The sequence below is a fragment of the Lynx canadensis genome, chromosome A2 (assembly GCF_007474595.2).
Source record: "Lynx canadensis isolate LIC74 chromosome A2, mLynCan4.pri.v2, whole genome shotgun sequence".
NCBI lineage: Eukaryota > Metazoa > Chordata > Mammalia > Carnivora > Felidae > Lynx > Lynx canadensis.
The window spans coordinates 79,390,633-79,403,584 of NC_044304.2; the positions used below are offsets into that span (position 1 = coordinate 79,390,633).

The 12,952-nt window shown below is 41.2% G+C and overlaps 1 protein-coding gene across 1 annotated transcript in view; it reads right to left on the reverse strand.

Moving 5' to 3' along the window:
- Window positions 1–12,952, reverse strand: part of LHFPL3 (LHFPL tetraspan subfamily member 3) — a 588,527-nt gene that overhangs the window by 266,112 nt on the left and 309,463 nt on the right. The window lies entirely within an intron of this gene.

The following is a 12,952-nucleotide window of genomic DNA, read 5'->3' on the forward strand; positions in this document are numbered from 1 at the left end:
CCATAAAAGGAAATAAAAAGCATCCAAAAGAGTAAGAAGGAAGTAAAATTGGCACTATATGCAGATGACATGATACTATACATAAAAAATCCTAATGGGGCGCCTGGGTGGCACAGTCGGTTAAGCGTCTGACTTCAGCCAGGTCACGATCTCGCGGTCCGTGAGTTCGAGCCCCGCGTCAGGCTCTGGGCTGATGGCTCAGAGCCTGGAGCCTGTTTCCGATTCTGTGTCTCCCTTTCTCTCTGCCCCTCCCCCGTTCATGCTCTGTCTGTCTCTGTCCCAAAAAATAAACGTTGAAAGAAAAAAAAAAAATCCTAAAGAGTTCACCAAAAACTATTAGGAGTAATAAATGAATTCAGTAATGTTGCAGGATACAAAATTAATATACAGAAATCTATCGCATTTCTATACACTAATAACAAAGAAGCAGAAAGAGAAATTAAGAAAACAATCCCATTTACAACTGCACCAAAAAGAGTAAAATACCTCGGAATAAACTTAACCAAGGTGCTAAAGACCTATATTCTGAAAACTATAAAATAATGATGAAATAAATTGAAGGTGACACAAACAAATGGAAAGATATCCCATGCCCATGGTTTGGAAGAATTAACATTGTTAAAATGTCCACACTATCCCCCCAAATCTACAGATTCAATGCAATCCCTACCAAAATACCAATATTTTTCACAGAACTGGAACAAATAAGCCTAAAATCCATATGAAACTACAAAAGACCCTGAAGAGCCAAAGCAGTCTTGAGGAAGAACAAGGCTGGAAGTATCACATCCCAGATTTCAAACTGTATCACAAAACTATAGTAATCAAAACAGTATGGTAGTGGCACAAAAACAGACACATAGATCAATGGAACAGAAGAGAGAGCCCAGACATAAACCCATGGTTATGTGGTCAATTAATCTATGACAAATGAGGCAAGAATACACAATGGGGAAAAAACACCTCTTCAACAAATGGTGCTAAGGAAACTGGACAACTATCTGCAAAAGAATGAAACTGGACCACTTCCTTAAACCATCCACAACAATAAACTCAAAATGGATTAAAGACCTAAACGTGAGACCTGAAAACATACAACTCCTGGAAGAAAACATAGGCAGTACTCTTTTTGACATCAGCCTTAGCAACATTTTTCTAGATATCGCCTCAGGCAATAAAAACAAAGGCAAAAAATAAACTATTGGGACTCAAACAAAATAAAACTTTCGCACAGTGAAAGTAATCATCAACAAAACAAAAAGGCAACCTACTGAATGGGAGAAGATACTTGCAAATGATCTAATGAGAGGTTAATATCCAAACTATATAAACAACTTATACAACTCAACACCTAAAGAAACAAAGAATCTGATTAAAAAATGGGATGGGGCGCCTGGGTGGCGCAGTCGGTTAAGCGTCCGACTTCAGCCAGGTCACGATCTCGCGGTCCGTGAGTTCGAGCCCCGCGTCGGGCTCTGGGCTGATGGCTCAGAGCCTGGAGCCTGTTTCCGATTCTGTGTCTCCCTCTCTCTCTGCCCCTCCCCCGTTCATGCTCTGTCTCTCTCTGTCCCAAAAATAAATAAACATTGAAAAAAAAAAATTAAAAAAATGGGCAGAAGACCTGAACAGACATCTTTTCCAAAGATATACAGATTGCCAACAGATACATGAAAACATGCTCTACATTACATCATCAGGTAAATGCACATCAAAAGTGCAGTAACATATTACCTCATACAGTGAGAGTGGCTAGGATAAAAAAACACAAGAAATAAGCAGTATCAGCAAGGATGTGGAAGAAAGGAACCCTCATGCACTGTTGCATGTGCAACATGTTTACATGGTGGCCATGTAAATTGGAACAGCTACTGTGGAAAACAGTATGGAGGTTTCCTAAAAAATTAAAAATGGGAATACCACACAATCCAATAATTCTACTACTGGGATTTATCCAAAGAAAATGAAAACACTAACTCAAAAAGATATATGCACGTCTATGTTTTTTGCAGCATTATTTATAATAGCCAAGATATGGATGCAACCCAAATGTCCATCCACAGATGACTGTATAAAGACCATGTGTATAGGGGCACCTGAGTGGCTCAGTTGGTGAAGCATCCGACTTCGGCTCAGGTCATGATTTCATGGTTTGTGGGTTTGAGCCCCATGTCAGGCTCTGGCTTGGAGTCTGCTTCAGATTCTGTGCCTCCCTCTCTCTCTTCCCTTCCCCCACTCTGTCCCCCTCTCTCTCTCTCTCTCTCAAAAATAAATAAAACATTAAAAAAATTAAGAACATGTATATATATATATATATATATATATATATATACACACAATGAAATGAGAAATTGCATTTGTACCAACATGGATAGATCTAGAGGGTATAATGCTAAGTGAAATACAGAGAAAGACAAATACTATAGGATTCATTTATATGCGGAATCTAAAAAACAAAATAAATGAACAAAAAAGCAGAAACAGACCCATGAATATAGAGAGCTGATGGTTGTCAGAGAGGAGGGGTTAGGAGTATGGGCAAAATGGGTTAAGGGCAGTGGGAGGTGTAGGCTTCCAGTACAGAATGTGTAAGTCATGGGGATGAAAGGTACAGCACAGAAAATATGGTCAATAGTATTGTAATAGCATTGGGTGGTGACAGGTGGTAGCTACCTTGTGGTGAGCACAGAATAATATAAAGTTGTAGAAATACTATGTTGTACACCTGAAACTAATGTAATATTTCACTGAAGTATGGCACACACACACATATCTGTACTGAGGTCCATTTCTGAACTTTCTACTCAGTTACATTGGTCTAATTGATTATTTACGCACCAGTACCACATCATTCTACTTGCTAAGGCTTTATAATGTTACAAAATCTAGTTGAGGCTAGTTCCCTTTTTTTTTTTTAATTTTTTTTAACGTTTATTTATTTTTGAGAGAGAGAGAGACAGAGCATGAACGGGGGAGGGGCAGAGAGAGAGGGAGACACAGAATCTGAAACAGGCTCCAGGCTCTGAGCCATCAGCACAGAGCCCGACGCGGGGCTGGAACTCACGGACCATGAGATCATGACCTGAGCCGAAGTCGGACGCTTAACCGACTGAGCCACCCAGGTGCCCCTTGAGGCTAGTTCCCAATCACTGATCATTCTCAGAGTTTCCCTAATTATTCTTGTTTGCTGTTTTTCATTTTCAACCTAACAACCTTAACTACTTCAAAAAAGGGGGAGGGGCTCTCAATACCTTTATTGATTATGACTGAGCTAAATTCACATATTGACTTAGGGAGAGTTGACATCTTTATTACATTTGAGAGCTCCCATCTACAACTCGGTCATTTGCACAATTATGTTTATTTTAATAGTACATAAAATTCTTCCCCATCTCCAAACATTTAAAAAAATTTTTTTTAATGTTTATTTATTTTGAGAGAGGGAGAGAGACAGTGCGAGCAGGGGAGGGGCAGAGAGAGAGAGACACACACACACAGAATCCAAAGCAGGCTCCAGGATCTGAGCTGTCAGCACAGAGCCTGATGTGGGGCTCGAACCCACAAACTGCAAGATCATGACCTGAGCTGAATTCGGATGCTTAACCTACTGAGCCACCCAGCCCCCACCAATCTAATCATTTAGCAAAACTGTGCTTCCAGGGAGATTTCTATAAGCCACATTTCTGGATCATCCCTGGAGGTATGCAACCTTCTTTGCAGAAATTCAAGTTCTAAGGGGTTGTATGTAAGATGGAAATATTTTCTCCTTATAATATAGTTGGCTCACAACATGAACCATGATCATTTAAACTGCAAATTAGCAGTGTCTTCCAAGTTACTTAAAGATTCTCCTCAACTCTTTCTTTGTAGCTCTCTCCTTGCCCGGGGCCCACACACAATGGTAGGCTCTCAGCAGCCATTTATAAAACACTGCTTTGCCCTGACCTCAGTGACTGGACTGGAAATCTGAAACCTGTATCTAGAAATTCAGGGTTGGAATTGAGAGAGACCAACTTTGTTTCTTTTAGTGGCTGTGGTGGCTGCACCTGCTGGCAGCTAGGTTTTGTCAAATTATCTCTTAAGGAGATAAAGCTGGTCTAGCAAAGAAGGAGGAAGCAGGTGCACAGAGAATTCGATGAAAGCAAAGGCGAGAATCACAGAGCAGTCCCTGGCTCTGGTCCTTTCCAGGTTGCATTCCTATCCTTGAATTCTATTAACATCTTTGTATCCTCGTAATAATTCAGGCTGCTTACGCAAGCTGGAGTTGGTTTTGTTTTTTGCAACCAAAAATATGTTAATACAGGCAGTCAATTGCTGCTGTATAAAATGATTCATATTCATTCCATGATTATATGGGGAAAAACTTTTTAAAACTTCCAAATTTAAAAATGCTCAATAGCATTTATAAACGATAGCAACAGTAGCAATTAAAAACAAAAAATGCATGCTTACCAAGCTTACTCTCTCATTCAATCCCCACAACAAGCCGATCCTATTTGATCGATGTGGACACAGGCGCACAGGTACGTTCAGTAAATGGCCTGCTCCCAGTTCTGAGAAAGTCATGATTTAAACCCAGTGCCAGACGGATCCCTTGTGAGCTATGCTGCCTCAAACACAGACTTGGCCTTACAAGAAGCAGTGGGGAAGTTGAAGCCAACCCATCCTCGAAGCTGGCCCAGGCTTTCCTCGGCTGGGGCTGCCACGCTTACCAGGGCGGTTCTCTGATGGAGGAGTTGAGGATGGAAGAGGTGCCCTGAGGGAACTAGCAGGTGCCCAGGAGACGTGGCACCTGTGGCAGGGTCTATTTCTTCCCCTTGGGCAGATGACAAGGCCCCAGATGGAAATGTGCTCTGAACCCTGACACCAGCTAGCACATACTCCAGAGAACTGCTTATTAGGAATTGACTGAAATCTTGAGAAGAGGAGCCATATGAAAGAAGAACGGTTTCCAACTACCAAATTTTAATTAAACACAGAAATTATGCCACGGGCACACTGTTTCATATTAGGAGAGCCTTTTGGAGTTTATCCTCCATTCAAATAAATGTCTCATTCTATTTTTCAGGTGTGGACACAACATTTACCTTCAAACAACATGGGATTAATTCACAAAAAATGTTAAAAAATAAATTTTGTAGGGGCGCCTGGTGGCTCAGTTGGTTGAGCATCTGACTCTTGATTTCGGCTCAGGTCATGATCCCTGGGTTGTGGGATGGAGCCCCATGACGGGTTCTGTGCTGAGTGTGGAGTCCGCCTAAGATTCTCTCTCTTTCCCTCTGCCCCTCTCATTTTCACTCTCTCTCTAAAATAAAAAAAAATTAATGAGTTTTTTTAAAACAAAAATTTTGGAAAAGAAGCCTTTTCCTTACCTTCAGGACTTCTACTCTTGGACACTTTGCCTCCGCCAAATACCCAGGGGTCGAGGGATGTTTCTGTGCTGCTGCTCTTGTTTCAAATGTTCACTAAGGTCTGGATTATATGCACATCTTCCACTCTTGTTCCAGTTTTGCTTCTAATTCATTTTTGTGCCCTGCTGTCCTTTTCGAAAAGAATAATGAACAGCCGGCTAACCAAGAGCTTGACTGCTGGGCACAATTCATCATCGCAAATCAAGTTAAAGCACAGTTTTTAAAAAACAAGAGTTGGACAAATGCATCGTGATAGAGAGCCGTTTCTGCTGGCAGCCTCATTAGAAGCGACCCAGCCCCCTCCTCCCCCCAAGTATAAAAGTGTTTGAGGCTTCTTCGCAGGTGTTGAAGAAGCAAAGCATAGGCTGGTCCCACATGGGGAAAGCAATAGGGAGAATCTAGATAATCTAGAGTCAACTGAAAAGCCTGGGTGGTTGCCTCTTTGTTACTGTGGGAGCATTTTTATAGAGAGATCAGGGCAGAGACAAGGTCTGAGAACCGTGGAGAGGTGGTGGGGTGAGATCCAGGTCAGCGGTTTGAAACACTCACTATGTACCAAAACCATGTGGGAGCTTTTAAGAAACACCAATAGCCAGAGGTTTGGTTTTTTTTTCCTCCCAATTGGTCTGGCACGCAGCTTGGGCCTCTTAGAATTTAGAAGTTGCTCCAGGTGATTCTTAGGTTCAGCCCAGGCTGGAAAACCACTGTGATAGATGATAGACACAAAGAAGGCAGGAAAGGGGGATAAAGAATGTTTCCAGGTGAAGTGGCAGGCACAGGTAGGGGAGGCGAGTCTGCCCCATGGCCTTGCTTACAGCTCCGAGCAGGGCTCTAATGGCTGAGGGCAAAGCCATGACTCCTGCTGGATGTCACACAACACTGCCTGATAACAAGTTGTCTTCGTACCAAGAAAATGCTACTAACCCAGTTTGGTTACCACCAATTGTAGATGTTGCTTTCCCAAGAGCAGGCATGGGTGCTGCTAATTCACCGTCCCCCCCTTTTTTTTTGCATGTGTCAGCTTGCTTATAATCACCCAATACTATTTTTGTGGCTGTGTTACAGGCAGTGTGCAAAAAAGAGGTTTCTGGGGGCTGTTGGGCTCAAGAAAGCCAGTAAAGAATGCTCACGGTGCTGGAAGGTTGCACTCGGGTTGGGTTAGTGCCTGAACAAAGGCCCTGGGTGAGAGGCTGTGGAAGATGCGTGAAATCTGCACCTGCAGCCATGGGACTGATCATTCTTACCGACGCAAGGTCTCGAGTCTAATGAAAAGACTCAGAAACTGCAATTGTAATTTATGACTGTGTCAGTGAAATATTTGTCTGGTGATAAAGGAAAAACTTGACAATTAGTATTTTGACTAATCTGTGGATTTAATGACAAATTATTTTGACTACTGTCAAATTAAAAAACGGGAGATGTTGTATCAGTGGCTGCAGTCTTGAGTACAGGTAACACTCAGCAAAGAACTAGTGGTTGATATCCATTAATGATGCTCGGATTCGAACTATGTTAGCTTATACGAGTTCACTAACAGCTTTCTCAGTGTCTCTCGTGGGTAAGATCGTGGTTCAATAGCCACCCAAGAAAATTCTGCAATTCTTACCAAAAAAGGTGGAGTTCCTTTGTGAATGGGCTATGTGCTGGCAGTTTTAGAAGCTGTGCACTGAAGATAGAGCCCTGCGCTAGATTTTGCTCAGGGGGCTTGAATCTAAATTTAAACAACAGTCATGTTGAGCCTCGGTTGCCTGCTGAACTCATCTGGGGAGCTTTGAAAATGCCAGGCTGCATCCCAAACCAAATAATTCAATAACTCTGCAGGGAGGGGGAGAGGTTTCCGGGCATCAATAATCTGTAAAGCTCTCCAGGTGATTCCAGTATGCAACCAGGTGTAAATGCTACTGACCTATACATCTCCATAGGGCACTTGATTTCTCCTACTGTTCTAGCTTTACCCTGGAGAATGCAAGATAAATGTAAACATTTCTAGAAATCTTTCAAGGAAATCCACAGGAAAGAATCATAATGTGTATGGTGTACACACTGTATATGATCATACATATAACAGATCCTGCAGTAGTCGTTAAGAGTTAAGAACAATAACCTTTTTAAAACAGTTTTTAAAATGTTTTATTTATTTTTGAGAGAGAGACAGAGACGACCGGGGGAGAGACAGAGAGAGAGGGAAACACAGAAACCGAAGCAGGCTCCAGGCTCTGAGCTGACTCGGGCGGGACTCGAACCCATGACCTGCGAGATCATGACCTGATCCGAAGTCGGATGCTTAACTGACTGAGCCACCCAGGTGCCCCTCGAACAACAATACCTTATGGATTATCTCAACTGTAAGAAAAACTATGTGAGTTAGGTACTATTGTTGCCTCCATTTTAAAAACAAGAAATCTGAGACTTATGAAGTCTGCAGGGGTCTTACGGGAAGGCTCCAAAGGCTTTATTTCCCATCTTCCCTTTTAATTTCCTGTATGGGGAACCTGGTAGAGAAGGGGTCAGAAGGAAATGAGGCCATGGGAGCTGCCTTTCTGCAGACAGCCAGGCAAAAAAGTCAAGACTCCCCCAACACAAGAGATGCAGGAGAAATGCATCCCCATGAGCCAATTTTATCCTAAGTTTAGACTTCAGATTCTGACAGGCATTCATGCCCCACTCTGCAGAAATAGAGACTACACTGAATTTATTTGACAAATATCTAAAACAAAAGATATAATACGTAAATAAACTTTAAAAACCATTGGCTTGGGGCGCCTGGGTGGCTCAGTCGGTTAAGCGTCCGACTTCAGCTCAGGTCACGATCTCGCGGTCCGTGGGTTCGAGCCCCGCGTCGGGCTCTGGGCTGATGGCTCAGAGCCTGGAGCCTGTTTCCGATTCTGTGTCTCCCTCTCTCTCTGCCCCTCCCCCATTCATGTTCTGTCTCTCTCTGTCTCTCTCTGTCTCAAAAATAAATAAACGTTAAAAAAAAAAAAAAAAAACCGTTGGCTAAATATCCCCGAAGTCAGACTAAAGAGGGAGTCAACTTTGAACATCAAAAAACCAAAGAAAGCTAAGGAGAAAATTCAGTGTATATTAAAAAGATTTTAACAACAACAGCTCCAGAGGCAGAGGGTTATAGTCTGATCATCTTCAAACATTCCAAATGCCAGCTGGTGAAGGGCAAACCTTCAGAGCTGATACTTGGACCAGATGTCTTACGATCAGCTCTGGAGCGTGATGGGAGCGTGATGTCCTCCAAGCCTCTCCTCATGCCCTGCGCGCGCCGTGGGGCCAGGTTGTGGGAAAGAACGTGGGACAGGGATTAAAAGTGGCTTTATTTCCATAGGGAAGGGGTAAAAACACCCTCCACCTGTGGCTAGCAAGGAGAAAGAAACTTTCCAAGTGACAGGCTTCGTTCTGTAAACGTCAGATGTACAAGGCTCTTAAAATTGAAAGGGGAGTCAATGAAAAATGTCCATGCGTGTGGGAGGGAGTAGCATGGTCCTATTCAAGTGGAAACAAGTTGGAAACATTCTTACTTATGTTTATCCTCTACCATACTTATTCTAGAACAACCAGATTACTCGAGGGGAGGAATGGTAAATAAACCAATTTGTGAAACTCACCAGTTATGGGCCCAAAGAAAATCTCAGTTTGAAGCATTTCAACTAGTGCTCCTGAGGAATTTAAGAGCAGTAACCAAAAGATTTATTACTTTTAATATCCATTTTGTTATGTCTGGTTATAAAACTTGGGTTGTTTTTCATCATTCATGTATTACTTCAAAAACAATGGATAATATACTGAGGTATAGACAACCGATACCTATCACATTCACAAGGACGTCTTTTTCTATGTAAATAATAAAAGAAAGTTCTGATATACGTAGGGTTATATGCCAAATATATCTCAACAAAAACAGAAGTGCAATATTAAAAACAAAAGGTCTGAAAGAACCAAATCTTCTGAGGATGTGGATGAGTAGTCTTGTAAATATTTTAACATGGAATTTTATAATGTCTCTAATTTATTTGTCTTTTTGTATAAAGCTTTCCTCATTCACTCTAAGAAGGAATTTAGCACTTTCTCTCATACATGGACTGTGAGAAACTTAACAGAAGACCGTGGGGGAAAGGAAGGGGGAAAATAGTTACGAACAGAGAGGGAGGCAAACCGTAAGAGACTCTTAAATACAAGAACAAACTGAGGGTTGATGGCAGGGCAACAGGGGGAGGAGAAAATGGGTGATGGGCACTGAGGAGGGCACTTGTTGGGATGGGCACTGGAAGTGATGAATCATGCGAACATACTCCCGAAGCCAAGAGCACACTATACATACATATACACTGTATGTTAGCTAACTTGACAATAAATCATATTTTAAAAAATCAATAAAAAGTGAATTTCACCAAAAAAGAAAAAAAGAAGAAGAAATTTGTCACTGAAACCACAGGCAAAAGCCCAGCAGCAAAAAACAGTGATTAGCCACCAGAGAAACCTTGTCATATTTTACTTTAAGAAAACTGTGAACAATGAGAAGTATCTACGAGGATACTACCCTCTCCCCAGAAGAGCTCAGTTCTGACTTGCAAGTTTATTTCAAATGAAAATGGAACAAATGAAGGCTGGGAGGTAATTAATCTGTGATAGGCCAGATCCTCTGATGACACAAGTAGCTCACGCAGGTATCCTCTCTATGTAATTTACTAAGTATCTGATAACTCTCCATGCGTGTGGGAGGGAGTAGCATGGTCCTATTCAAGTGATGCTACTCCTGACTCTGATTTCAGTCCCGGTCTGATGATCTAAAGTCTGATAGTGCCAGCTCTCTGCCTTGGACGCTGCTGGTGATCAGAAGGAATGCCTGGTGTATTTTGACATTCAAACTTTTATTACTTTGGATTCTTCTCAAGTTGCTTGGCATCCCACTGGGAAGTGAGATAGACTGTCTAGGAAATAAAGTGATACCAAAACACAGTCAATATACGCCTCCTTATGTCCTGTCGTGCTTTCAACCTAGCTTGCCTTCTTCTTGCTCCCCGACCCAAAGCATGTGTTCAATTGGGAGAAGCATACCTGTCTTTAATATGAGTCAGCCTACAGAAGCATGATGTAAGGGGGAAATACGCTTCGAAAACAATGGCACATGGTCGAAAACCAAACATAAATAATTTTCATTCAGTGTTGTAGATGATCTGTGCAACTCCCTCCATTACCAGAATCAATCAAGAGTTAATTATTACGTGCCTCATTGCTCAAAGTTTCCTTATTTGGGGAAAAAGGACATACTTTTCTTCGGAGTTCATGTATACCGCTCCTAAAAATGCACATTTTTCAAGACCTTTGGTTCTATAGAAAGCCCTATGTCATGTATGGATGGCAGGTTTTCCAGCTATCCTAGAGAGGGGAGAGGACAGACTCTGTGTAACCAATGCTGGTACTGGATAGTCTAAATGAGGTTCATTTGGCCCTCAGTCTATCTGTAATCTAAAATATTTTCCTCAACACCTTAAAACTGCAAAAAGGTCACAGAATAATTAAGGAGTTCTGAAAATTCAAGTACATTTCCAAATGTATAGTTGAGTAATTATTTGATGTCAGTGGGTTTATATATCAACCCACATGAGTCTGGCATATAGATAAGTAAATATTAATCCCTGATGTGTAAAGCTTTTGGTTTCCTTCCAAGAGCCAAATGATAGTTTTCATTGCATTGCTTTTAAAACCTTCCCTCCTACTTCAAAACACTGCCCTGTATACAAAGTAAGGATTTTTATCCACTTTTCAAAAAAAGATAAACAAAATACCACTTTAATAAAAATATTACACATACAAATAGTTTAAAAGTCAAACAGTGCTACAAGTCTTATAATAAAAAATATCAGTCTCCGGGAGCCTGGGTAGCTCAGTCAGTTGAGTGTCTCACTCTTGATTTCTGCTTGGGTAATGATCTTGTCGTTTGATCGGGCCCCATGTGGGGCTCTGCATGGATAGCAAGGAGCCTGTTTGGGATTCCCTTTCTCCCTCTCTCTCTACCCTTTCCCCACTCACACACACACACACACACACACACTCTCTCTCTCTCTCTCTCTCTCAAAATAAACTTTAAAAAATTTTTAAATATATCAATCTCTTATATCCTATCTTACCTTTTCCTCTTCCCTCAGAGGTAACCCCTTTCAACTCTGAGCTGTTTATTCTGCCATTAATTTCCATATTTCTGAGTAATATACATATACTACTACCTCTTAACATGTCTGCTTTAGATAGTGACTACTGAAAAAGGGCTGAATTTCCTTTATGATAGGAGAATATTCTTCCCCTGTTCCCAGTATAACTATACTTCAGCTTTGGTTAGGTCCATACATATTCAGCGTTTTCATTATAATGATTATGGACAAATTATTCACTGTTGAACCAGAAAGTTAATATGACTTCATTTCCTCTCTTGAATTACATTTTATTGTTCCTAGAGGTAATAATTGTTATTTACTCATTTTTGGGGGGGAACATATGGTTGTCTTTTCACAACCTCCAACAGCTTTATAAAGTGTCTCTTAGTAGGATTTTCTACTTGGTCAAACTTGCCATTCAATTTATTGTTCTGTTTCTCCCCTGGAGGCATACCTTCTGGAGTCTCCTAGTTTCCCATTTGACTAGCTGTGTTCTGGCCTGGAGCAGAGCTGTCATACTGGGGCTTCCTTTGACTCTCATACTGGAGGTCTCCTTCATCTCTTTCCTTTTGGATCTCCACTTGCCTTCTTCTCTCTTGGTTCACTCCCTTTGGTTTTGTGCACCACATTCTTCAGTAACTTCTTGAGTAATGGTGCAGAGAGAAATTTTCTGTGTGCTTGCATGCCTGAAAATGTCCTTTCTACCTTCCTATTTATGTGATAGTCTGGCTGGATATAGAATTCTCAGTTGTGGATCATCTTCTTTCAGTGTCTTGAAGGCATCGCTCTATTGTCTTCCAGTTTTCAGTGTTTCTGTTCAGTGGTCCAATACCATTTTATTCCTTTACATTTTGTGCATTTGTTCTCTCTGGGAGATTTTGGGCATCCTCTCTTTCTCCCTAGTGTTATGAAATTTCATTATGATGTACCTGAGAGTATATCTCTGTTTCATTCATTGTATGAGTACTTGGTAGCCTTGTCAAACTAGAAATCAATATCATCTTAGGAAATTATGTTCCATTTCTTTCAAAATTTCTTCCTCACTGTCTTTTCTCTCTTTCTTACCTTTTCTCCCTCTCTACTGTCTCTTTTAGTCTACATTCTGGGAAATCCTTCCATTAAAAATATAGTTTGGCTACTCGATTTTAAATTTCCAAGTGTTTTTCCTTAGTCTTTAATTGTCCTTTTTCCTCCAGAGTATCTCATTCTTGTTTTGTATTTCTTCCCTTAGCTTTCTGAGCATTTTAATTATAGTTTCTTGGACATTTGATTCTGTTCTGTTTGATACTGTCTCTGTTTCTCCTGTGCTCTCTTTTTCTGTGCATTTGTTTTGGTTTCTGTATTTCAGGTTGGAGACTTTATTCAAATGGCACATAGTCCTTT